Raw genomic sequence first — 25,593 nt, 5'->3', positions numbered from 1 at the left:
ATAATTTCTTAACCTGGAGGTTAACTGCCTGCATGAGAGACAGGGACAATAAAGAAGGGCCAGACTCTTCTTTATAGAATTCAAAGAAGGGATGGCTTGGCTAGTATGAGCCTTTTCCTTGAGGATATGCTCCACGAAGTCGGTCTGGAGCGGCTTTGTGTGTTTCAATTTTAAAATGGTCAGCTGCTCTTTTTAAAACTGAGTTGAACAACATCTGGTCGTCAACTGGTGACGACTGTGGAGGAGTAGAAGGGGGATCCAGACAGATTATGTCCAGGTCAGAATGTGTTGGTAAGCCAACAACCCTGGTCCTCTGCCTCATCCCAATCTGGGTCCTGATCAGTTGGGTCTTGACCAAAGGGGTTAAGCTCTCCATAAGAATCCTCCTGGGTTGGGTCATCTGGGGCATGCAAGTTGTCTTCTTGGCATCCCTGTGCAGAGGTGGGGAGTTTCTGCAATTTGGAAGGGATCGGGCCAGAGTCCACTCCCCTAGGTCTCTTGGGTATAATATATCAGTCTGAAAAGTTAATTAACTGGGACATTTTGTCCATGTATTGCTCAAACCTTTCCCTAGTCCATAGAGAGGAAGCTGAATGGTCAGGAGGAGCTAAGGGCTGCCCAGGAGGGGATGATTTTCCCAACAAGGCCTTGGAGAGAGGCAGGGGGGCTTAAGAATAGTCCCCACGACGGGGGCATCGTGGCGCTGTTACATAAATACATAATCTGGTTACAATGGAAGGAAGATGGTTACAAAGCAAATTTTCTTACATAAAACATTTCGTAGCATACGTATGCTAGCAAGAGTAGGCGAAGGAGGGAGGACGTTAGTTGAATAGCATAGTTTTTAGGGATTTGCGAAAGGAGTACAGCGAAGGTTCTGCTCTGATTGAGTTGGGGAGGGCATTCCAGAGCTTAGGTGCTATGTGTGGGAAGCCAATACCGCCGGCTTTGGCTCTTCTTACAGTGGGTACTCGGAGTTGGTTGGCGTGATGGCTTCTTCTAGGATGGGTGGAAGAGTTCTTAGTTATAGTTTCAGATAAGTATGGGGGTGCTGTGTGATTGATGCATTTGTGAGTGAGAATTTTAAAGTCGATTCTTTCCTTGACTGGGAGCCAATGGACGAGTCTTCTGGCCTGTGAGATATGGTCAGTTTTGGGGATGTGTAGTGCAGAGCGGAGGGCATTAATTTGCACTATTTGGAGCCTGCTTAGGTTTTTAGTCGATGTGCCTGCCAGGAGGGCGTTGCAATAGTCCAATCTGGCTCCTATAGAAGCTCTGGCTATGGAGAGGCAGTTGGGCATGGTAAGGTAGGGTTTTATGGCATGAATGAGTTTGGGGGTCAGAGCAAATGCGGAGGCGATGGTTTGTCTGGTCATGGAGATTGTGGCGTCTAAGTAGACTCCTAAGGTCTTGACGGCGGAGGAGACAGGAATGCTACTACTGTCAATGATCATGTGAGAGTAATCGGGGCTGGGTTTGGTTAGTGTTTCGCTGGAGGCAAGGATGATGATGATGATGATTTCGGTTTTGTCTCCGTTTAAACAAAGACCATTGATCGCCATCCAGGTTTGGATAGTGGAGTAGATTTTGAGGAGGGCTTCTGAATCTAGGTCGTACTCTCCGGTGAGGGGGAGGAGAACTTGCGTGTCATCGGCGTAGTTAGTGTAGGCTATGTTGAGGGAGTCAAAGAGGGGTTTAGTGAATAGGTTGGAAAGGGTCGGTGCAGTGCACGACCCTTGTGGGACTCCACAATTTATAGTGGTGGGGGAGGGGGGGGCGCTGGCCTGGTCGGAGTACACTTTCATGGCCCTACCTTCAAGGAAGGATGTGATCCAAGTGGTTGCCTTGTGAGAGAAGTGTGCAGCATTGAAGAGATGGGATGTGAGAATGCTGTGGTCGACCAGATCAAATGCTGCAGAGAGGTCGAGCAGTAGGAGGAGAGCAGGTTTGCCTGTGTCCATTATCTTGGTAATTTGATTCTTTAGATCTAGAAGGGCAGTTTCACTCCCATGGCCTTTGCGGAAACCTGACTGTCTTTTGCCTAGGATGGTGTTGGTTTCCAGGTAGTGTTGGATTTTGTTGTGCGCTGCTTTGTCGAGGATTTTGAGGAGGAAGGGGACGGTGGTGATGGGTCGATAGTTATTAGGGGAGGAAGGATCGAGAGAGGGATTTTTCCAGGAGCGGGCGAACCTAAGCTTCTTTTAGACATTGTGGTACGGTTCCAGATGCGAATGAAGCATTGATGAAAGCCGTGATGATGGGGTTGAGAGATTCTGAGCATTCTTTGATTAAGGAGGGTGGGCAGATATCCCCTTTGCAGGTGGAGGGTTTGATTTTTTTGAGGAGGTCCTTTACTTCCATTTCTGAGACTTCTCTGAAGGTGAAGAGGGGTGTTTGTGAGAGAGAGTTGTTAATGGGAGGTGTGGGCGAGCAGGTGGGGGTATTGAGTGCTTTGCGTTGGGAGGTTATTTTGTTTTGGAGTGTGTTGACTTTATTGAGGAGTGCAGACTGAATGTCAGTGCACCATGCTTCATCCTTGATGATTTCCTCTGGGCTGGAGGCAGGTGTGGTGAGTTCTTTGAATATGGAGAATATTTCTCTAGATTTGGAGCTGGCGTTGGTGATTCTCTGGTTATAGGATTCGGATTTAGCGTGAAATATAGCTTTTTTGTAGGTCAATGAGATCTCTTTGAAATCGTCAAGAGAGGATTGGTTGGGCGCTGATTGCCATCTGGATAGAGCTTTGCGTTTCTTGGTGCGAAGGTCAGATAGTTCTTCAGTGAACCAATAGTTGCAGTGCATAGATTTTTTCCCTTTTTTTATCTTCTAGAGGGGCAATGAGTTTGATGGCTTGAGTGAGTGCAATGGCATAGGTGTTGGCGAGGGAGGTAGAGTCATGGGTAAATGGAGGCTTGAGTTCAGGGATGTCGAGGAGAGGGGCGGGGTTGGAAGCAGTGAGCTTTTTGGAGCTTCTTACTTTTGCGGGGGGGCATGAGTTAAGGTTTTATGGGTGAGCGTGGTAGGAATGGAGAATTGAATGAGGTAATGGTCCGTCCATGGGAGGGCCGAGATGTAGGTGATTGTAGATGAGTAGTTGTGATCCGCTAGCCAGTCCATGGATCGGCCTATGTTATGAGCCCTTATACTCCTTTGCCGCCAAATTGATTTCTGAAAGGCTTTTGCAAAGTTTCAGGGGCTGTATAGAGCGTCTCAACGCACCTGAAGGCGCAGTCGTGGTCGGTGACCCCAGCGGGTCCTTCGGCGCTAGTGCAAGCTTGCATGGTTTGTGGCCAGGATTTTTTTAAAAAAAAATGTGTAAGCGAGACCGCCCGTACTAGAAGAATACCCAGTTGATTGCCACAAATGTAGTTACGTGGAGGGCGTTGAACCGTGAGGTTCGGCAGGTGCAGTCGACATTTTCGGGAGTCCTGTGGGCGTCGAGCGATTAGTCGACGACTCAGTCAGAGAGGCCTTAGGGTTTTTGTGCTTCTGTACACGTGGTGTGTGGGTGCCCTTGTCGCCTGAGTGTGATTTCCCCATGTTATGTTCTGTTAAAGGTATTTATATAGTGCATCGTCACCAACGGAATGGGTCCCCAGGCGCTCTGGCGGATCTGTAAAAACGAAGGGGGGCAGGTAGGGATTAGTCAGGAGGAGGGGAGTCGGAGAGTGGGAGAGGTGGTGTGCTATTGGCAGCTTCAACTCGGTATACACCGGGTGCCGGGCTTTGGTGCAAGTATCGGATCGGGCGAGGCCTTGTGTGCTGTAGGTGCTGTTTATGTGTTGTTGATGCAGTGTGGTAAAGAGTACATGGATTGCTGGGAAATAAATGGTTGTGCGAGTTTTGTGTGGGTTGAGTATGCAGAAAATTGAGGGGTGGGTTAGTGAGGTCTGTATCCTGTCTCAGGTACTTCTGGTGCAGTTTTAGCTGTATCCCTGTGGGTTAGGTTGTAGCTGGTTACTTATAGGCTGTCGGTGTTGCTGCGCAGGTCCAGCTGTATCATAGCAAGTATTGTACAGCGTGATAGGTGTGTCTGCACCTTTTCTTAGGGTGTGGAACTGGGTTGGTACTATCTATTCTTCGGTTATCTAATTTGACATTGGTCCGTTGAAGCTTTCAGTGGTTCAGGGTCAGAGTGTTGTTGATGAGGCGTCCTAGTGTATCTGTCTTGGTCAGCCTGTGTGTTCGTCGTTGGTTTCCTCCCATCATGACTATCTTTCAGTTAGTTCTTTGGTTTTCCGTGGGGCAACCTCCTTAGGCTATAGTTTGGTTGTAGTTGGTGTGTGATGGCGCATTGTGCTTACCGCTGTATCTTGATGAGTATTGTGCAGCGTGGGTGCTTACTTCTGATTCTCACCCTCTGGATTGAGGCCAATGATGCTGAGTTCCTTATTACCTTGCTGTCTACCGTGAGTAGGTCTGTTGGGAGTAGCTATAGTTTAGGGTCAGGGTCCTATTGATGAGTCGTCCTATTGTTTCGGTCTTCGTCTAGCTATGTATTCGGTCTTTGGTCCTATTGCGGCTGTCTCTCGGTTAGTTGTTTGGTATGTCGTGGAATATTTTCCTTAGGATTTTTCCGTTGATTGCTTGATGTGGATCAGGGTCTGTCTCTGCGTTCATCAATGTTTTACTTGTGTGTGTACCCCTGTGGCTGGTTTTCTAGTTATGACGTGAAGAGCCATGTTTTGAGTAGTTTCCAGAATAGTAGGTGGTTTCTTGTCTTGGGTATGCACTTTGGAAGGTCGTTCCAGGTTTTTGGCGCTTGGTGAGAGAAGGACGATCCTTAGAGTTTTCTTTTGTTGTAAGGTTTCGGTTCCAGCCGGATGTCAATGCTTGATCTGAGCGTTCTTGTTGGTTGATGTAGACGCAGTTCGTCTCTCAGGAACTCAGCGCCTTGGTTGTGTACTGCGCTATGCACATTGTTTTGAATTTTGTTCGTCGTTCTATTGGTAGCCAATGTATTGTTTTCAGAGCTGGTGTGGTGTGTTCTCTTCAGGGTCGTTTCAGAAGCAGTCTGGCTGCCGCATTAAGTATGCGTTGTAGTTTTTTTTAAAGTCACTCAGGCATACCCAAGTATAGGCTGTTGGCATAGTCTACTCTGGATAGGACGAGGGTGACGGTGGTGGTTGTTTTTTTGGCGAATGATAGGAACGGTTGGATCCTCTTTGCCGCTCGCAGGAGAAAGAAGCATTTCTTGAGAAGAGCATTTACATGTGGCTCTAGCGTGAGATTGTAAAAAAAAAAAACCTGGGGGTCCTGATGGACAATCAGCAAGGGTGCTGGGGTTGTCCAGAGTTCCCTTGGCCAAGGGAGGAGGTGGTTTTCTCCTCCATTTTTTGTGACCATCATTATTTCTGTTTTGCCTGGGTTGATTTTGAAGCAGTTGGGGGAGTACATCCAGATGAATACATTGCAGAGGCAGTTTTCTAGCGTGGAGTTTATTTCCAGGTTGTCTTGTATTTTGAAGATTATTTGTGCATCATCGGCGTAGTTGTAGCAGGTCAGACCATGGCTTTTGAGGATTCTGATTAGTAGGTATAGGGAGATGTTGAATAGTAACAGGGAGAAGGATGATCCTGGTGGTATTCCACAGGTGGAATCTCTCGGCTGGATTTGAAGGGTTTCATCCATACGGTTTCCGTTCCGTTTGTTAGGAAAGATTTGATCCATAGTAGGGCGGTGTCTGTTATTCCAAGTCCTTCTAATCTCTTTGTGAGGGTGTCGTGATTAACTGTGTCGAATGCTGCCGATAGGTCCAGGAGTATCAAGGCAGTGCTGTTGTCCGAGTCTGTTCATTTATAGCCCGTCCCATATTGAGAGGAGAGCCGATTCCGTCCCTCTCATTGGTCTGAAGCCAACTTGTGCCTGGTCTAGTGGGCCGTGCTCTTCTATAAATTCTTGGGTTGTTTTGTAAATGTACGTTTCGAGCAGCTTGGCTGAGTACGGGATGTTGGAGCTGGGTCTGTAGTTGGAAAGGTCCTCTACGGTTCCTGCTGTATCTTTGAGTAGTGGCCTGATGTATACTGATTTGAAGGATTGTGGCACTTTCCCAGTTGTGATTGAAAGGTTGAGAACATTCCTGTTATATTCCATGGGCATTTCTGGTTTAAGAATCGATTTGTATACATCCGGCAGGCAGGGGTCTTCAGGAGACCCTGAGTTATTGCTTTCATTCACCAGTTTGACGAATGTCTCCACTGATATTTCAGGAAAGCTTCGTAGTTTGTTCGGCTGTTCCTCCTAAGTGGAGGTGGGGATCGTAGTCAGATCGGATGGTCTGCTTTGTATGGTTTGTTGGATGCTGGCGATTTTGTTTTTGAAATGGTCTGCAAGGTCATTGCATAGTTTCATAGACAGAGTTGGTGTGTTGTTGCATCCCAGAGGATTTTTTATTTCATTTATGATTTTGAAGAGTTTTTTTGGGGTATTTGATGCTTCAAAGATTCGGTTGTCGTAGTGTTTTCTCTTCACTTTTTGTATTTCCTTTTTGTATGTGCGGTTGTGTTGTAGGAATTTCAGCTTATTCGTGGCGTTGCTTTGTTTTCTCCACTCAAGCTCTAGTCTTCGGTTTTTCCTTTTCACGGTGCCGAGTAGTGGGGTGAACCATTTTGCCATTGCCCGTTTATGAGAAGGAGTGAAAAGGTTTTTCTTTGGCGATGTTGTCTATAGTTGTTATAATCCAGGATTGCAGCAGGGCTACTTTTTTGTCCAGGTCAACTTCTTACATAAATGTTGGGTGTGGTTTGCTGAGCTCGAGGAGTTCAATTAGGTTGGAGTTTTTGATGGTTCTCCAGATCCTTTTCATGGTGTTCGACGTTTTGGGTGACCGTTTACTGCAATGGTCATTTTGATTACGAAGGGGATGATGAGGTGGTCGCTCCAGAGTATTTGAATTGGGGGTGCCGTGGTAAGGAGTTGTTTGTTCGCGAAGATTGCGTCAAGTGTATGCCCTGCCGAGTGGGTTGCTCCTTTGACTAGTTGTTGTAGATTCATTGCTGCTAATTGGCTGGTTAGAGATTTTTGTATGGTTGTGGTTTCTTCTTCGAACCAGATGCTGAAATCTCTGAGGACTATCAGGTGATTGTGTTTGATGGCTAGGATGGCGATTGCTTATCGTAGGTTGGTGATCTGTATATCAGTATGAATTTCAGGTTTGTTTTGGTGCTTACTGATAGGCGTAGGATTAAGAATTCGCATTTATCGATGTTTAGTGGATCTTCCAATTTGATATGACATGCATTACTTACCGTAAAAGCATTTCTGATGATTGTATCTGCTTAGATTCACATGCTGTGCATATGGTCCGACATCCAGTGGTAACCGGAGAGTATTGCATCTTGTCTTTCGGGGACCGAAAGGGGACGTTGGCATAGGCGTGTCTGAAACACTATCCCTATCGTGACGTGTGTAGTACCCAAAATCCCTCACGCGACGAGGTCCCTCCGATTGTATTTTTCTGCCATGAGGGAGCCCAAGGCTATAGTGAGTGAGTACATGAAGAGAGAAAACAGACTTCTTACTGCGAAGACGTTGGATACAATGTCTTCGTGTAGACGTCATTCGTATTCTTCTGGCAGAGGAAAATCTCTGCTGAGTACATCTGCCAGAAGATTGAGTTCCCCTGGAACATGTCGGGATACCGGGAACATCTTGTGTTTGAGAGCCCATATCCAGATGTTTTGGGACAGCTTGGATAGCCCTGGAGAGTGAGTGCCCCCCTGCTTGTTCAGATAATACATCGCTGTTGTGCTGTCGATTAGGACCAGCACGGTCTTCCCTTGCAGTTGCTCCTGAAAGGCCTTCAATGCTTTGAACACTGCCAGTAGCTCCAGTAGGTTTAAATGGTTGGACACTACCTGAGGGGACCACACTCCGTGCGCTGTTTGTTGAAGCAGGTGAGCCCCCCCCCCCACCCTGTGAGAGATGTGTCTGTCGTGAGAGTGGCTTCCACTGCAGGGGTGGTGAAGGTTTTCCCCTTCAAGAGGTTCTCCCTCGACCACCACTGCAGAGAGAGAACGAGGGCTGGCGAGACAACTAACAGATCTTCCCATTGTCTGCTGACCTGACACCACTGGCTGTTGAGCCACTCCTGCATGGGACGCATGCGCAGCTGCGCGTGGAGGACCAAGTATATGCATGACGCCATCATCCCTAGCAAACGCATAGCTTTGCGTACCGTCACCTTCCGACTGGCTACATACTGAGGAACTTGAGAGAGCATGTTCTGAACACTCTCACTGGAAGGGAAGACTAGACCGTCTTCCGTGCGAATTAGAGCCCCCAGGAACTGTTTTACTTGGCTGGGGACTAAGCTGGATTTCTTTTAGTTGATAGAAAATCCTAGGCTGAACAGTAGGTCTACTGCCTTTTGGGTGTTCGAAAAACAAACATCGAACGAGTCCCCCGTGATGAGCCAATCATCGAGGTAGGGGTAAACTGGAACTGAAAGTCTGCGCAGGTGTGCTGCTGCCACTGCCAGGACCTTGGTAAACACCTGTGGCGCCGAGGCTATGCCGAAGGGGAGTACCTTGAGCTGGTAGTGTTTGTCCTGAATCAAGAACCTTAGGACTTTTCTGTGCGCTGGCAGCATTGAAATATGAAAGTATGCATCTTTCATATCCAATGTTGTCATGAAGTCCCCTTGTTTTAGCAATGGGATCACCTCTTGAAGTGGTACCATGCAAAACTTCTGGGGCTTTATGAACTTGTTCGCTGAGCGCAGGTCTAGAACAGGACGCATGGTGAGATCCTTTTTGGGTACAAGGAAGTATATTGAATAAATACCCTTGTTTACCTGAAGAATCGGGACGGCTTCTATGGCGTCCTTTCCCAGCAGCGCCTCCACCTCTTGGACCAGGATCTGCAGATGTTCCGGTGAAAGGCGTCGATGTTTCGGCGGTCTGAACTGTGGGGGTCGGGCGAATTCCACGCAATAACCGTAGGCGACCATCTTTAATACCCACTGGTCTGAAGTTATCCCCTCCCATGCCTTGAGGAAAGATGTTAATCGCCCCCCGACCGGGGAGACATGGGAGGGGACCTGAACTTGGTGGTCATTTCTGACCCGAGGTTGACGCACCTCTGGAATTGGAGCCTCTGCCTCTATTCTCTCCGTGCTTCTGACCCCTCTGGGGGTAGTAAGTGGGGCTTGCAGCCGGTTGACTTGCGTTGAAGTTGCCCGTGCCGAAATTATTTTGAGTGGCGCGGGCTTGTCCTCGAAAGGACTGCCGAGAATTGCTGCCCCTCTGAAGAGGGTTTTCGGGAAATTTGGTGCAGCAACTTAATAGTCTCATGCTCATTCTTGGCTGTCTCCAACGCATCGTCTACCGCCTTCCCGAAGAGGTTGGCCTCTTCTATGGGTTTATTGATGATGGATGACTGGGTCTCAGGCCTGAAACCCGACGTGCGCAGCCACGCGTGTCTCTTTAGGAGAGTACCTTGTGCGAGAGACCTGCCTGCTGTCTCTGCGGAGTCCAGGGTATTCTTTACAACATTTTGATTAGCAAGTTTAACCTCCGAGACAATGGCGAGAAGCTTGGCTCTGGTTGGTTCCGGAACCTCCTGGAGGCCTTCCTGGAGTAGGTTCAATTGGGCGTTGACGTAGCTTTCCAGTAACGTAGTGTTATTGGCAATCCGGACGGTATAAGCAGCCGCTGATGTGACCCATTTGCCAAAGGCATATAACCTTTTGGACTCCTTGTCCAGGGGTGACTCTCCCATGGCAAGGGGAACCCCTGCTCTCTTGCGAGTGTTGGTCACCACCAGCGAGTCTGGGATTGCGTGCCCTGATGTAAAGCGGGTCGGTGGGGGAGGGCCGGAAGAGTTTTCCGACCCTTGGCTTCACAGCCCTCGTCTGAGCGGGTGTGAGTAAAGAAGGGGCCAGCCGTCTCTTTACAGAGCTCAAGAGGGGGCTTGTCATTAATAATGTTTTCTGCGAAATCCTGTTCAGGCAATGCCTCAAGCGTGGCAATTTTAAAGAATTCCGCTGCTTTTTTTAACGTGTTGTTGAAAGCCATTTGATCATCCAGCGGGAGAGCCTGCCTAACCAGTGTGGATGGGGGACAGTCGAGGCAAACAATATCAGAATTGTGATCGTCCTGCTGGGTGTCCTCCCAGTTGTCCGTTGCGCCTTGATCTTCCCCATAATTGTCCAGAAAAGAAGTCTCCTCTTCTTCTGTATAGATGTCTCTATACGTGTCCTTCTGGACATCTTCTTGATAATCAACATAGTGTTGAACATATAGGTGTTGGGCAACTTGTGTATGAGGGTTAGGGACTACCCGAGCTTTTTCGGCAGAGGTTGATCAGAAACACCGGAAACCTGCTGCAGCCGATCCATATACCCCTCAAATTGCTCCATGGTCCAGTTGGATGACCCAAATGGACCCAGCTGAGCAGGAACCGGGTCCTCCGCCCTAAGGCGTTCAGAGGATCTCCTCCGGGTGCTTGAGAGGGGTATCTGGCCCTCTTCGTAAGAGTCCTCAGGATCGTCTTCCAAAACAGTGGAAACCCTTTTGGCGGATTGGCCCATAACTGTGGGCAAAACCGGTACAAGGCCCACCGCCGTAGCAATCCTGTTGATGCTCTTACTGATAGTTACCGAATCTTCGGGGGACAACGCCTCCGATGATGGCTTCCCGGGTAGAGGCCTAGTTAGAGGCCTACTGGTAGTTTTCGGGCCTGCACGAGCCTTGGAAACCTTGAAAGTCGTCGAAGTTTCTTGTTCAGAAACTTCGGCGTGTGTAGTTTGGGGAGTAGCGCCTTTCTTAAGTTTATTAAGCCCAGTCGTCATGCGCTGCTGTGGAGGCGGGGAAGGCTTCGGATCAGATCGATCCGATGGAGCTTGAGCCTTCTTCGACGTCGTCGAGGAGGGCGCTTGGGTTGTGTGTTGTGTGCTGCAATTGTACGCCCCGGTCACCGGGTGTGGTCCCTGTAGCAAGACCGGAGTCGAGCCTAGAAGGTGTGCTCGTCTTTCCACGGATATCTGACCCTTCACAGAGGGCAGAATCTAAATGGAGTCCTTTCCATAGCAGAAGGGAAGGGTGACCAGACCAAAAAGGAAAGCAGTGGAAAAGAGGAAAGACATCTTATAACAGTATGGCAAACCCCAAGCCCACTCTCCCTACTGTGTAGGCAGGCCAGAAGGCCCGACCACCTGGAGGTCCGAACGCCGGGTCTTAGGTGCCGGAATCCACAGCCGTAGGCGGTTCCCCCGTAGTCTTCGTCGAAGATGTTCTTTGTAGACTAAGTGACTTAACGGGGATTAAACCGACAATTCGGTGAGATAAACAATGTCTCATGAAGAGCTCCGCTATAGGGCGACCAGTTATCTGGACGGAAAAAAACAATCTGAGGGACCTCGGCGCGTGAGGGATTTTGGGTACTACACACGTCACGATAGGGATAGTGTTTCAGACACGCCCATGCCGACGTCCCCTTTCGGTCCCCCGAAAGACAAGATGCAATACTCCGCGGTTACCACTGGATGTCGGACCATATGCACAGCATGTGATTCTAAGCAGATTAACAAGCATCAGAAGTAGGTGTTCCTTATGGATGACTGCCAGTGCCCCCCCCCCTCTTTTGGTTTTCCGGTTAGCTTGGATGCATTTGAAGTGTTCAGGCAGGCAGTTGTTGAGGGTGATCTTGAAGTTGTCGTCTAGCCATATTTCTGTTATAAATAGGATGCCGATCCCTCCATCGCAGATCGTATATTTCGGTGGCATGTTTTGACATTGACCTTGCAGGAATTAGGTTACATTGTATCTTTTTAGTGTGGTTTGGCTTGTTAGTCGTTTCTTGTTTTGGTTTGCAGTTGTTTGGTTGTGGTGCATCTTTATTGGCGTTGATTGGGGAGGATGAGGATCAGCGAAGGCTGCATCTTCATTGAACCGGTCTGCTAGATTGAAAGCTTGGCTGTACAATAGCAGTGCTTCTCTATTCATGGCGGTTCGATGAAGATCAGCGAAGGCTTCTTCTTCATTGAATTGATCAGTTAGGTTGATGTTTGGGTTGTTGGTTATTAGAGCTTTGTCGTTTTGTCCTGGTTGCCGTGGGTTTTGGTGTCCTTCTGTTCTTGTGATGTATGGGGTGATGGGGTCAGAGTCTAACCCGCATTCTTCTTGGGTGCTCCTGTCTTTTTCCTGGTTGTCTCAGGCTGTTCTTGATGTCTCTTTGTCATTGGGGTATCGAGGTTCTGGGGTTGTTGCGAGGTAAGGTGTGAGATGGAACAAGTTACTTACCTGTAACTGTTGTTCTCCAGCATGGGTCTGGCATGGATTCACATGCTCATGAATATTCCCCGTCGTCAGGCTGGGAATCCTCGGTAAAGAAAAAACCAGTATCAGTTTCGTTTCTGATCTGTCTTTCGTAGTAATAACCAATCACTGGTCTCTGCGTCATACTGACCACAGCCAATGACTGCCCTCTACCTAAGCACCGCCTCTGGCAGCCATCTTCAGATTTGGAAGCACGTGAAGTGGCAGTATGACCAAGTGAAGAGCCGCAGAGGGGTAGGCGGGAGGGTTCGCATGTGAATCCATGCCAGACCCATGCTGGAGAACAACAGTTACAGGTAAGTAACTTGTTCCTTCTCCAGCATGGGGTCTGGCATGGATTCACATGCTCATGAATAAAGAATACATAGCAGTACACACATGCACAACCACGGGAGGTGGCAAAGGCTCAACATTAAGCATCACATCAACTCAACATTAAGCATCTTACCTCCTCACCAGGCTCACCTCAGGCGAACAGGTTGCGCAGCACTGCTTGGCCGACCCTGGACTCCTCCCTGGAATCCCGGTCGACGCAGTAGAATTTCGTGAAGGTGTGCGTCGACCTCCACGTAGCAGCCCTGCATATGTCCAGCAGGGGCACACCAGATAGGAACGCCGTGGTAGCTGCGATCGCTCTGGTGGAATGGGCTCTCGGACGGCCAGGCAGCGGTCGGTTTGCCAACCGGTGACAGCACATGATACAGCCGGAGAGCCATCTGGAGATGGAAGCCTTCGAGAGAGCCTTCCCCTGATTGACAGGTCCAAAGTTCACAAAAAGTTGTGACGTCTTCCGAAAACCCTTCGTGCGGTCCACGTAGAACTTCAGCGCTCTAGCTACATCCAGCGAGTGCAAAGTCCTCTCAGCCGGCGACGAAGGCGACGGGAAGAACACAGGTAACACCAAGGGTTCGTTGAGATGGAAGTCCGACGGTACCTTGGGCATGAAGGAGGGGTGCGTCCTGAGCACTACCCTCGTGTCGTGGAAAGTCAAGTACGGGGCCTTGCAGGAAAGGGCCTGGATCTCTCCCACTCGTCGTGCGGAGGTGATGGCCACAAGAAAAGCTGTTTTCCACGATAGAAACTTCAACGGGGCCGAGTGCAGAGGCTCGAACGGAGGCCCCATGAGCTTGGTCAGCACCACGTTGAGCTCCCACGCCGGGGCCGGAGCCTTCACCGGCGGGAACGATCTGAACAGTCCCTTCATGAACTCTTTCACCAGACGATGAGACCACAAGGACGCCCGCCCCGTGGTTCTGGTGTATCGGGAGATCGCAGCAAGATGAATCTTGATGGACGCGTGTGCCAGACCAGCTTTGGCCAGCGTCAGCAGGTACGGCAGTACTTGGGGAGCCGTAATCCGTAGAGGGTTAATCTTCTGTGCGTGGCACCAGACAGAGAACCTCTTCCATTTGTGTCCGTAGCATTTAAGAGTCGAGGACGCCCTGGCCTTTGCAAGAACCTCTCTGCAATCGGCCGGTATGTCGTATCCTCCAAACTCTAGCGCTGCAGGAGCCAGGCCTGCAAGTTCAGCGACTTCGGGTCGTGGTGGAGGATGGCGCCTCCTTCCCTGGAGAGTAGATCCGCGTCCGCCGGCAGCTTGATCGGCGGGGACGCTGACAAGTCCAGAAGGTCCGGGAACCATATCTGCCTCGGCCACGCAGGTGCGACGAGGATCATCCTGCACCGTGACCTCTTGAGCTGGTTGACGAGCCGGATTAGCAGAGGCAAAGTAGGGAACGCGTAGAGGAACAGGCCCTCCCAGGGGAACGAGAAAGCATCGCCCATGCTCCTCGTCTGGGGAAACCTGCTGGCGAACCTCCGGCACTTGGTGTTCGTCGCCGTCGCGAACAGGTCGATCTGGGGTGTGCCCCACCGTCGGAAGAGGCGATCCACCAGATCCTGCCGTAGTTCCCACTCGTGGCACGAGCGCAGCTCCCTGCTGAGTGAGTCGGCGATGGTGTTTTTTATCCCTGCCAGATGAAACGGCACCAGAAAAATCCCTTGGGCGACGGCCCAATGCCACAGGTCCTGCGCCTCCTTGGACAGCGCTGGGGACCTGGTTCCGCCCTGTTTCCTGATGTAAAACATGGTGGTGGTGTTGTCGGTGAAGATCCTCACCACCTTGCCCTTGAGGGACGGAAGGAGGGCCCAAAACACTGCACGGAGCTCCAGGACGTTGATATGCAGGGACTTCTCCGTCGGGAGCCAGAGTCCCCTTGCGTGCAGATTTTCGGTGTGCGCTCCCCACCCTTCCAGGGAGGCATCCGTGGTCACAGTCTCCTGGTGGGCTGGGGTCTGGAAGTCCATGCCCGCCGTCAGATGCGCGCGGGTGCCCCACCACCGTATCGCTCGTCGGAAACTCTCGTCGAGCTTGATCCTTTCCTCGAAGCTGCCCGTCGTCTGGATCCAGCGCGCATCCAGGAATTCTTGCAACGGGCGCATCCGGAGCCTGCACATGGGAATGAGGTAGATGCAGGAAGACATCATCCCGAGGAGGGACTTGATGGACCTCACTTTGGCCGCGTCGGCCACCAACATCCGTTGCACCTTGCCCAAGATGGTCCTGGTCCTCTCCTCCGACGGGGAGGCCAGAAGGGACACTGTGTCGAGCCTCGCTCCCAGAAACAGTGCGACTTGCGCGGGCACCAGGTGGGATTTGGCGTAGTTCACGGAGAATCCCAGGTCCGAGAGGAGTTGGACGGTCCTTGCCGTGTGGACCACGGCGCACTCCCTCGTCTTGGCGCGGATGAGCCAGTCGTCCAGGTAGGGGTAGACGTGAATCCCCTCGCGGCGCAGCTGCGCCGCCACCGGTGCGAGGCACTTGGTGAATACCCTGGGTGCCGACCGTAGTCCGAAGGGAAGGGCTTTGAACTGGTAATGACGCCCTTGGACCACGAATCTGAGGAATTTTCGGTGCCCCTTTAGGATGGGAATGTGGAAGTAGGCATCCTCCAAATCCAACGACGATAGGAAGTCTCTTTCCTCCAGCTGACCCAGGACGTGCTGGAGGGTGACCATCCGGAACTTCTGCGCCTTGATGAACTTGTTCAGACGTCGCAGGTCTAGGATGGGGCGCCATCCTCCCGTCTTCTTCTTCACGAGGAAGTATCTCGAGTAGACTCCGGAGCCCCGAAGCCTCTTTGGGACGAGTTCGATGGCGCCATTTCTGAGCATCGCCTTTACCTCCAGGAGAAGTTGAGGGACGTGAAGTTCTTTCCTGGCCACGGGGGGGACGCGCGGGCACCTTCTTTGAAACTCGAGCGCGTGGCCCCGGGCCAGGGCGTCCAGCACCCAACGGTCGGTGGAGATGGACTCCCACACGCTGACGAAGCCCGCCAGCCGGCCTCCCACCGGGGTGCTTCGGTGGGGGCCCGACCCCACGGCCGGTTCAATCCTGCTTGGACGCGGCCTTGCCGCCTTGACCTCCTTGGCGACGACGGCGGGGTCCGCTAGACTTGCCTCGTCCTCTGTAGGCCTCTTGCGACGACGAGCAGGCCGCTTGACGGTAGGAAGCGAAACCGCCGCCGGAACCTTTGGAGGCGCCCTTGCCTCCGCCGCTCCGAAAGGGCGTCCGTCGTTGCTGCAGGACTCCAAGGGCCCGGGCCGTCTCAATATCCGCCTTGATGGCCTGAAGGGAATCGTCCACTGTCTTCCCAAACAGGTTGTTCCCGTCGAAGGGCATGTCCAGGACTCTGGTCTGGACGTCCTGCCGGAAGTCCGTAGCTTTGAGCCATCCACGACGTCGAAGGCAAACGCCGTTGCCCAGCTGGCGGAACCCAGTGTCGGCGATGTCCGTCGCCACGGTGATGGCGTGGTCCGAGGCCACCTCACCTTCCTGCAGGATCTCCAGGGCCTCCGCCCTCTTGTCGTCCGGCAGAAATTCCAGCAGGGGAGCTATCTTGTACCAGAGCTCCCTGTCGTAGCGGGCCACGATAGCCAAGGCGTTGGCCGCTTTAATCGTCGTCGCTGCCGACGAGATGACTCTACGTCCCATAGCATCCAATTTCTTTCCCTCGCCGTCCGGCGGGGAAGTCGATGTGGAGGCCGCACCCCCCCCCCCGCTTTCTTCCTGGCTGCCGCGGAGACGACGGAATCCGGGGTAGGCTGCGCCCGGAGGCATAGGGGGGTCGTGTCCGGAACCCGGTACTTTTTCTCGTACCGGTCTCTTCGAGCTGGCGTCGTGGAAGGGTTCTTGAGGAGGGAAAGGCCCTCACCCCAAATGTCGTCCAACAGAGGCACTGCGAGGACCGTCTTCCTCTTGGCCTCGCGCCGCTGATAAAGGATGCCTTCCGTTTTCTTCTCCTCAGGGCAGAGTTGGAAAAGCTCGGAAGCCCTGGAGATCATGGAGTGGAAAGATCCGATCTCGTCGGGCGGAGAAGCCCTGGTGGGAGGCGACGACGGAATATCCTCGTCGTATGCCTCGTCGTCCGTACCCGTCGCTGCCGTGTCAGTCCCCGTATCATCCCCTCGGGTGGACGGGGAGGAGGGCTGGACGGGGCGCGACGGTTGAAAAGGAGGTGGTGGATGGATCCTTCTTTTCTTGGTAGGGGGAACACCAGAAGGTCCCGGTTCTGGATCCCCCGACGGGAGAGGTTCCTCCGTCGGTAACGGTAGCCTCGCCCTTATCTCGGAGCATAAGGACTGTATGGCCAACAAAATGGCCGCCGAGTTGTCTTGCGGCGCTGGCAGAGGGGAATCCGACGGGCGAGCAGGGGCCCCGTCGGTATCCTCGACGATGTCGTCGTCGTCACCTGCGTCGGGATCCATTCCGACGGGCTGGCCTTCTTCCACGCCTAGGCCGTGGCTTAAGACCTCGATCAGCTCCTCTTCTGAGGTTGAGGCCGAATCTACGACGACGCCCTGCCCCCCCTTCTTCTTCCCCACGGAGGGTTTCACGGGGGTCCTATCGATGGGCACAAAAGAAGACTCCCTCCGAGGAGGCAGGGAGATTCTGGGCCCTGAGGTCGCCACCACTGGTGCAGCCTCCACAGGCTGAGCCAGGGCCGCCGCGACCGTTTCGATAGAGGGCTTGGTCGGATGGATCAAGGCCTTCACCACCTTAGGTGCGCTCACCGCCTTATCCTTGAGGGAGGGGGCACTGCCACGCTCCTCCTCTGCCTTAGAGCTCGACCGGGGCCTCTCCAGGAGCTTCGCCGGGTGCTCGGCCTTACTCTTACCCGACCCAGAGCGTTGGCTCGTGGTTGATGGTGCCGGGGAGGGTGCGCCCTGCCTGGCGCCCGTAGAGCCCGACCGTTCGGCGCTCCCGGTGCCAGCGGACTCGCGGTGCTTGGCCTTATGTTGGGCCCCCGTCGCCGGGGCGCCCTCAAAGGTCTTAGAAGACCGCTCGGATTTCTTCTTCTTCTCGCCAGACGGGCTCTTACCCTCCAGCCAGTTGGCGAGACGTTGATGGCGGTCCTTCATGGTCCGTTCCGACATGTTGCCGCAAAACGCACAGTCCTTCTCCACGTGCGTCTTGTCCTCATGAAGGCAGTAAAGGCAGAAAGAGTGTTCGTCCTCCTTAAAGACGTTCTGCAGCTGGCATCCAGGGCAGACCCTGAACAGCTTTCCGGGCGTCGAGCTTCCCTTCTCCTGGGCCATCTCCGAGACCGGGCCTGAGAAGCTTCTGGAGTCCTCCGAAGTGTAGCTCGACGAAATCTTCACCCTTGAGGGGCACAGACGAATCCGACACAGGTCCCCGTTGATCGGATGTAGGATCGGTGGAGCTCGAGGCTCTTTTGACCGAAAGAATCGAAGTTTTTTGTGAAAAAGCGCGAAAAATAGCACTAACGCTCGAGAGCAATAGCACGAGGATCCCAACACATGAACGTGCGGTAAAAATCTGAAGATGGCTGCCAGAGGCGGTGCTTAGGTAGAGGGCAGTCATTGGCTGTGGTCAGTATGACGCAGAGACCAGTGATTGGTTATTACTACGAAAGACAGATCAGAAACGAAACTGATACTGGTTTTTTCTTTACCGAGGATTCCCAGCCTGACGACGGGGAATATTCATGAGCATGTGAATCCATGCCAGACCCCATGCTGGAGAAATAAGGATTTTTCCCTTTGGAAGTTTGTTCTGGTTGTTTTGGTTCTTTCGGTGCATTTCCTTGTTTTGTGGTTGTTACTTTGGGGTAAGTTGGATTTGTGCGTCTAAGTCCAATGAGGCATTGTCTTGTGCTCTTTCTCGTTGCCCCTTCCTGGTCCGGGGCATTTTGGTGCTCGGTGCGGAGATGCCGATTGAGTGGTTGAAAGCGGTGTCTTGTCATGTAAGTATTGGTGTTTCTTCTTGTGTTAGTAAGCTTAGGTGCTTTTTGTGCTGTCTATTCTTCAGGAGGTTGGGTATGTATCCTCAGAGCGCTGTCCGGTGGGGTTTCGGGTGCTGGGCGTACAGTTGTCGGGAGGTGTGGGACTAGGTTTAGTGACCGTCAATGTAGGTCTGTAAGTTAATAGAGGGGTAGATACTATACTATCACAGTCTAGTTCTCTCTAGGAGTGTGTTAAGTTGGTTTAGACTAAGTGTAGGCTAGAGACTAAGTGTAACTATGCTCGAGAATCCTGTATACTGGGGGGCAGGGGGGAGAAAAAAAAAAAGAAATCGCCCCCAACAGTGCAAATGAGCACAAGACCAAACACAGCTAGACTTGAGGGTCCTGCTAAGCAGGAGAGAGAGGCCCACACCTAACAATGCAATTTGAGTACCAACCTAGACACAGTTCGGGTCTAACAGTGCACTTCGGGTGTCAACCTCAACACAGCTAGATTTGAGAGTCCTGTGCAGTGGGAGGGAGCCCTACACCCGACAATGCAATTTGAGTACCAACCTAAACACAGCTAGATTTGAGAGTCCTGTATAGTGGGAGAGAGGCCCGCACCAACAATGCAATTTGGGTACCAACCTAGACGCAGTTAGGGCCCGACGATTCGGTTTAGATATAGGCCTGGGAGCTTGATGTGGTGTAGCGAATTATACCAAGTACGGCACTAACTTCGGGCGTAGCCTAATAGTCACATTACTGTTTCAGAGTGTATAGAATTGTTGCGTAGCAGGGCTTCTGGAGTAGAGTGGATGCTCTACTCCCCACCCTGGCCTCTCCTACCTTGTTTGTTGCTGCTGGTTGATGGCCGCCCTCTGTGGCACTTTCTGGGGCCGCCCTTTGCCTTGGGGCCGCCGGACAGAGGGCTAACCTGGGGTGTCTCTTATGAAGGTGCAGAGGCCCAATCAGGGCGCAGGGGTGGTGCACAAGGCAGGCCGAGGGAACCGGGAAGGAGTGAGGCTGCTCCGGGATGCAGGGGCAGAGTGCGCCTTACGTGCTTTATGAAGCATGAAATATAAAGTGGTCAGGTGCTCTGCTGTGCTGGGGGGCTCCTCTTACTCACTGCGCCGGAGAAATGCTCCCAAAATAATAAAAAATAAATAGTGCCCATAACAGTGCCAGTGGCCTGTCGGGGACAGGCACCAGGGAGCACAGGCTCCACATAGATCGATGGCTTCAGATTCCTCGTCGTCCGAAGTGACGGCAGAAAAGGTTTTTGGCCTGCATAGCGAAGGCTGCCCATTTAGTCCGCCTGTCTTTCAACGTCTTCGGTCGAACCATTTTACAGGTGTTGCACGAGCACTAGTCGTGGTCATGAGGAAGACACTGATAGCACAGCAATGGACGTCTTTCCAGGGAAATGTTGTTACACGACGGGCAGAATTAAAAAGGAGTCCTCTCACATAGCAGAGCTTTGTGGCAGCCAGAGCAAGAAGAGAGAGAGGGGTGAAGTTAATACATTCTTCTCAGGGAGAGGAATAGAAACCCAGGGCCCCACTCTTGCTACTGTAAGGGCCAGGCCAGAGGGCCGAGGCCACGCGGTCGACAGTAGTCAAGCAGGTTACAGTCGCAGAGCAGTTTCAGAGGTCATCGGCGGCAGGAAAGCCATGAAGCAGTCAGTCATCGAGAAGAAATGTCGAAACTGAGGCAGTGGAAACAAATTTAGCAATATAAAACTTGTACGAGCTCTGCATAGCGACCAAGTAGGTTGGCGGAAAAAACTATCTGAGGGACCTCGACGCGTGAGGGATTTTGGATACAATGCACGTCACGTTAGAGATAGTGTTAAAGACACACCCATGTCGACATCCCTTTCGATCTTCGAAAGAAAGATGCAATGCTCCGCAATTTTGAATAGATGTCTGACTATATGCACAGCATGTGTCTCTAAACAGATCCACAAGCATCAGAAATGCCTTGTTGCCGGAAACAAAGGATCCACCGTCTATAAACATTACAGACTAACGTGATTCACTAGTGACAGAGCCTATGGAATACACTCCTCGGTAAATTGAAAATCCTCAATACCGGTTGGTCTAAAAATAAAGCAGATCTTCAGCAGCTTATATATTGATGCTCATCTACCCGACTTATTTCACACAAGTAGGGTTGACTATTCACTTAATCACTAATTCAGTAACCAGTCTACCAGCACCACTTGTCAGACTTGACATGGAATCTCTACGTTGTGCCCACGCCAGAGTGAGAACACAACATTACCTAATGTTGAAGAATTAATTCAAATTAACCAGCACTATATTGAGAAAGTCTAGGGAAATACACCAAGCCACAGTCCATAAAACGGCTGTGTTGTATAAGACTTAAAGTCAACCACCAAAAAGTATAGCAGTGTTTTTTAGTGGAGCTTACAATTGAAAAACTGCTGACTGTTGGTAATGTGTTCCAGCCATACCAAGACTAGATGCCATTAGCTTATGGCTGCTACAGTTCTGCTCTTACGGCCTGCTCCTAACTATGGTAAAGCCAAAGTAGTAAAGGGTAGTGCTCCCTTTTACAAGAGCAGAGAGATGTCAAAACGTGCATATTTTGTTTCACCCGTCTGGATAACTCATGCCGACACTCTGGTGATGGTGGGGAGTCACCCACCTACAAGTCGGACCGGACTTTGGGACAGAACAGACCAACTGGGGATAGGGGCTAAGAGGATCACTTAAAGGGCAAGGTCTGCGAGGATATACATTTTGGCAGTTGGAGGGAGGATATCAGGGTGGGGACAGAATTCCCTAGGAAACGCTGCAAGCCCCTTCCAAAGGTAGGCAATTTAGCAAGGGAGGAGACTTGAACGCAACATGCAAGAAAGAAGAAGCAAAGTGGGCGAGGGACCAAGATTGAAGGAGGGTTCTAGCTGGTAAATTGGCAGGCTAAAAGTGGCATGCGAAAGGAACAGCCTCTTGTGAGGGTATTGAGGGTATGTGGGATGGTTCATGTGAAAATGTCAAAGGCTTAGGAGTATTCCCCTTCTTGCACATGTAGTGGGGGTGTTCAGGTGGTGGGAAAGAAGGTCGGCCCTCCAGTTCATCTTGAACTCCACGGTCATCTGGCCTTGCCGCCTGACCACCGCCATGTAAAGAAGGCAATTTATACTTACAAGCTGTGAATGACTATCACACCGGCTTCTACTGTATGTAGGCAAATCCACATTTCTGCCACATGGGCGCGGGAAGTCAACCAACACAGCAGGCCTGAACGCTGCAACAGACTGCTACGGCTGTGGGTAGGCCTCTTTCTGCCACCACCAAGCTCTTCATGGTGGTGGGGAATGAGCAACCTGCATCACCAGGTGTGTTGGCATAAGCTTCCTTTACACCACTGACGGTTGTTGTGCAAGCTGGGGCAGCAGATGGCACATCCAGATAAATTGTCTATTTTCACCACCTTACCACACTTCCTTATTGATTGTATTGCACATACCTCTGCCTGCACCTTCCTCTTAATCTGGAAAGCATAGAAGGGGTTGGGAAAGGGAGTGCTGCTATACCAAGTGAGTGAGTGCAGACTAGAATGTGTTGGCGCATTAGGGGCCTCACCATTTTGTTGGCCCCATCCTCTGGCATCTCTTGCCTCCCCCTCCAGACATTAGTAAATACACCAGCATCAGTTCAGTCAGCCTCCTCCTCCTCCGTCTGCCACCATTTTCCTTGTCCAGCACCCACTTCCTGCTCAGTTTCATGTAGCGCCTGCTGCGCCTTCATCTTATCTTCATGTTCCCAGCTTACAGCCACTCAAATTCTGCCTCATGTTTCACCTCTTAGTGACCCTCCCCCCACCCCCATCTTTGCCTTGTTGGTCCACTTCTGGTTGATGATTCACCCGAAGAGGACAGTCCCAAAGAAAGTCACTTGTTCCGTAACAATTCAAGTCCGGCACTAAGAGGAAGGTTTTCGCTAGGGTTTCAAAGCAGGTCTCTTTATTTTTAGTTTGGTATAAGGGAGGGGGTCAAAAATCCAACATTGAGAGGGAGTCCAAATTTAAGGAAAGGTCACATAACAAGCAAACCACAGATTGAAAAACATTTCATGACCAGGAGCTTTAAAGCAGCTCAGCTTTTCAATTTCTGGTATCAGCCAGAAAATAGAAGCTACCGCCAGGGAAAGGGGAGCTGGCACATAGGTGCCGCAAATCTAACTGAGATGCAACATTTTTGCCCATTATATACAATCCAATTATACTATAAAAGTATTCTAGATATGTCCCAATGCTCCTATGAATACATCCAGAAACATAGCTAAGTTTGTATGGCAACAGATGGTCTGCGGAGTCAAAAGTAGCTTGTGGTAGCGGTTGGTGTCAAGCTGAGCAGGATCTTCTAGTCTACAAGCAAGAGCTAAGTTGATCCCAGCAATTTTTAACCCTGCACACAAAATATCAAATGTACATTTGAAAAGGCAGAAAACACTTGTCTTCAGCAGAAGCTCTCTTGCTCTCTCCAATGTGCGCACCAGCCCTATTTTCCCTAGTTTAATAGCCTAACATTTCATGAGACCACTCAACCACCCTCGAAGAATCAAGGATTACGATTGGACTGCTGATGCATGTCCCACATGCTGACTCTTGTTAAGATTTTGGGTAAGAATTAATTTCCCAAAAGCTTTGGCTAGCGGAGTTGGCCCACCCGTAGCCCCATAATCCCATTTTTAAATGAACATGGGTTTAAAAGTGTTGCATCAAGTCTGGTCTTTCTAAACAAAAAGCATCATGCTTGGTTAGTTAAAAAGTGGCTAAATATGGGTTTACTTTTTTTAATTTTAATACAGCAGAGGGTTGCCATTAGCGAAATAAATAAAAGAATTAACATGATGGCTAAAGGAGGCGCTTTCTTACAGAAAGGGGACTGAAAATAAGTGATCGTCAGTCTTGAGTTCAAGCACATAGCACAAACGAATGAAAAGGGTCTTGAATACCCACATAAGAACTAATAATGGGTCTCGAACTTTGCAGGTAAAAAATATGACAGATTGCCCTTTATTTTGCTATTAGTTACATCCCAACATTTTGCAAGATAACAAATCTAGATTTTGTACTAGTTGTTTCACACCAAACCATCACAAACTCAAGCATTCCTGCTATTGTATATGGACCAAATGTAGCTTACATTGCGACAGTCACACTCTCTACATTTGAAAATGATAACAGACTTAACCATCTTTACTAGCTGGACATTAAGCATTGTACATTTTAAGTTTCAGCAAATATTAAAAACAATATTGGCAGTAGATGAACTTACTTTGGATGCACAATTTAAACTCCGACGGAAGCACAAAAGTCCATCTAGAAAAATATAAGAACAGATCAAGGTTAGTGTTCCCACAGGTTTAAAGCAAAGTTGCATGATCACTAGCACTTACAGCAAAGTTGAGCAAGCTAATTATACATTATATTTGATCTAAATTCTAGTGATTATACCATTTATAGGAGGACAGAAAATTGAGAACCACATTTGAGAGTGTATGTAAATGACAAAGTTACTCACCATCGTGACTACCTTATTCCTAGTCCATAGTCCCCTTCCGTCCATACTTGTGGGACATTGTCCTTTGTGACGGGAACGGATCACTTTTGTAAAAAAGCATCAACATTTTTGTATTTTTTTTTTTTACACTGGGCCACTGCACGTGACAGTAACCCTGCCTTCCTGAGCTCCACCCAGCGCATCGCCCTTCAGTCCTTTTCTATCGCCAGGTCTAGGACCATTTAGCAACAGTAGAGGATTCTTATTAGAGGTGACAGCGGGTGGGCGTAAGTAGGAAAGGGGACTATGGAGTAGGAGTAAGGTAGTCACTAAAGTGAGTAACTGTCATACTCCTACGTCCCATCCCATTTCCTCCATACTTGTGGGAGATTCCCAAGCATTAACCGTCGGTATTATGGGTGGATGGAAGTTTCCCACATTAGAATACATTCTTGAGAACTGCCTGGCCGAATTGGATTTCAGCCCTGGGGCTCAGGTCTAGACAATAATGCTTGCAAAAAGCTGATGCGGAGGCCCAGGTAGCCACCTTGGCGATGGACTCGGTTAGGCGGAAACCTGTGCAGTTCCCTCTGGGACCACTGCAAAAGATTTAGGACTGCAGGTGTTTGGCAGTAAACCCACTTGGTAGCAGTCTGTACCACACAGATTCACTTGGTAGCTGTGGCTGAGCAGTCAGACTTCCCTCAAGAAGAGTTAGGCAGCATGTGGAGTATACAACATAGGGCAATTCTTCACAGTAAGACAAGCAAACACGCAACAAGGCTTTAGTGTAAAGATATAAAAAGGTATTTATTTATAAAGACACATCTATAGTAAACACTCTGGCACTATTACGGCAAACACTTCAATTACAATTACTCTACGAAGGAAAAGATCAATCCCCCTAACAATAATTCGACAAGTCTAGGTTTTACCAGCATCACTTATTTGCAGACAGAGGTGTATGCTTCAACCTAGATGGCACTCTAGTATTCGTTAGGACGGGAGAGAAAAATAAGCAGGTTACGAAATCAACACGGTCCCAATACTTAACGGACAAATGCAAGGCAAGAAGACAAGAACCACGATAGATCAGAGGCCAGGCCCACTCGGAGAGAGGCAAGGCGATATGTCCCAAAAAGTCTCTTAGTGGAAATGCGTTCGAGTCTTTGTAGCAAATTGTTATCGGAAGATTGGACCAGTTCAGAACAACACGCTAGAGAAAGCTTGGAGGCGACCCCATGGAGAGGCGAGGATTAAGACACCTCACTCTATCCGGCAACAAGGGAAGCCAGGCGGACACAGTACCTTGATTGTGGAGAGACAGCTCCGGTGGGGGCAGTTGTTCCTGGTGGTGGGCGCACGATCTCGTCGTCGAAGGAAAGTTGAAGATCGTTGCACCACCAGGGAAGAGACCAGCCACGGAGTGCTCCGTCACAAGGCACCACCTTTTGGTCGCGGTACAGGGGTAGTGGCTATCCGGTTGCCGAGGTGCTCTGCACAGGCAATTCGACCACTGCGTCCTGAGGCG

The 25,593-nt window shown here is 50.5% G+C and overlaps 1 protein-coding gene across 2 annotated transcripts in view; it reads right to left on the bottom strand.

The window, feature by feature from the left end:
* AFF4 (ALF transcription elongation factor 4) overlaps nt 1–25,593 on the bottom strand; it is a 1,482,962-nt gene that overhangs the window by 1,242,558 nt on the left and 214,811 nt on the right. For both annotated transcript variants that reach the window (XM_069652488.1, XM_069652489.1), the window contains exon 3: nt 23,838–23,881. The gene's annotated coding sequence lies outside the window, so the exon portion shown is untranslated. The remainder of the gene's footprint in view (nt 1–23,837; nt 23,882–25,593) is intronic.

Source organism: Ambystoma mexicanum, chromosome 3p, assembly GCF_040938575.1.
Source record: "Ambystoma mexicanum isolate Mex_15411 chromosome 3p, UKY_AmexF1_1, whole genome shotgun sequence".
NCBI lineage: Eukaryota > Metazoa > Chordata > Amphibia > Caudata > Ambystomatidae > Ambystoma > Ambystoma mexicanum.
The sequence above is the reverse complement of the archived record's forward strand: the minus strand, read 5'-3'. Positions and strand labels throughout refer to the sequence as shown.